This window comes from Cynara cardunculus (assembly GCF_001531365.2).
Source record: "Cynara cardunculus var. scolymus isolate 2C chromosome LG 3, CcrdV1, whole genome shotgun sequence".
Classification (NCBI taxonomy): Eukaryota; Viridiplantae; Streptophyta; class Magnoliopsida; order Asterales; family Asteraceae; genus Cynara; species Cynara cardunculus.
In genome coordinates, this window is record NC_037530.1 from 22,384,730 (window position 1) to 22,385,703 (window position 974).

Genomic DNA, 974 nt, shown 5'->3' on the forward strand with positions numbered 1-974 from the left:
AGTGTCCGTCGCAAATCCGTCGCTGATTTCCGTCGCTGATCCGTCGCTGATAGCATTACCTACGACATTTTGACCGACGGAGTATCAGCGACGGATCARCGACGGAARBSACTTTCAGCGACGGATCAGCGAGGGAATTTTCCCTCGCTGATACCCAGCATTTTTGTAGTGTGCACTTCATAGATTCGAACCCATGCTCTGGTCTGATACCAATTGTTTAATCTAGTTTCAATAAGATAACAATGAATTAAACAATAAAAACAACAATCTAGAGATGAAATCATCATGTATATTGATAAACTCTCTCAATTCATGTTTCTCTCTCTACAATCTCTCTCCCTAAGCTAGATTCTGAATGTACGCCTCTATCTCTAACAATTATCATTGAAAATCTATTTATATAATTGACTAAACATAGAGGTCAAACTACAATTAAGGACGATGTTGACTTTTGTTGACTATGTTGACTTCAAGCTTTGAGCTCTTCAGTCTTTAAACTCGATAATCTCAGATACAATAACATTTGACCTAACACTAACTGTATTCATTAAACTGTTTGATCTCTCAAGGTGTTAAGCCTAACCCTTTTTCTTAAATGACATGTATATTAGGATCTCTAGGTGGTGGGGCTCCCAAGATTTGAGCGGAGTGATCGTTGGCGTTTAGGGCATTTTCGTAGATACTACTTTTAAAGATGCTAAGCATCACACATGAATAATATTTGTTTTTGAGATCGTTGAGACACCCGATGTTAATCTTCACCCAGTATTGATTTAGATTATTAGCTTGTTCTCTACCATCTATGATTTATAATGTAAACACTTATATTTCCCTATTTTGGGTGATCTATATTGTTGAAGTATCTATTTCATGTACGTTTTCCCGGTTTAAATATACTCTTATTTTAGGGGTGTTACAAGTATAATGTAACACTGAAGACAAAGCACTGATGAAACCGACTTTGAACTCCAATA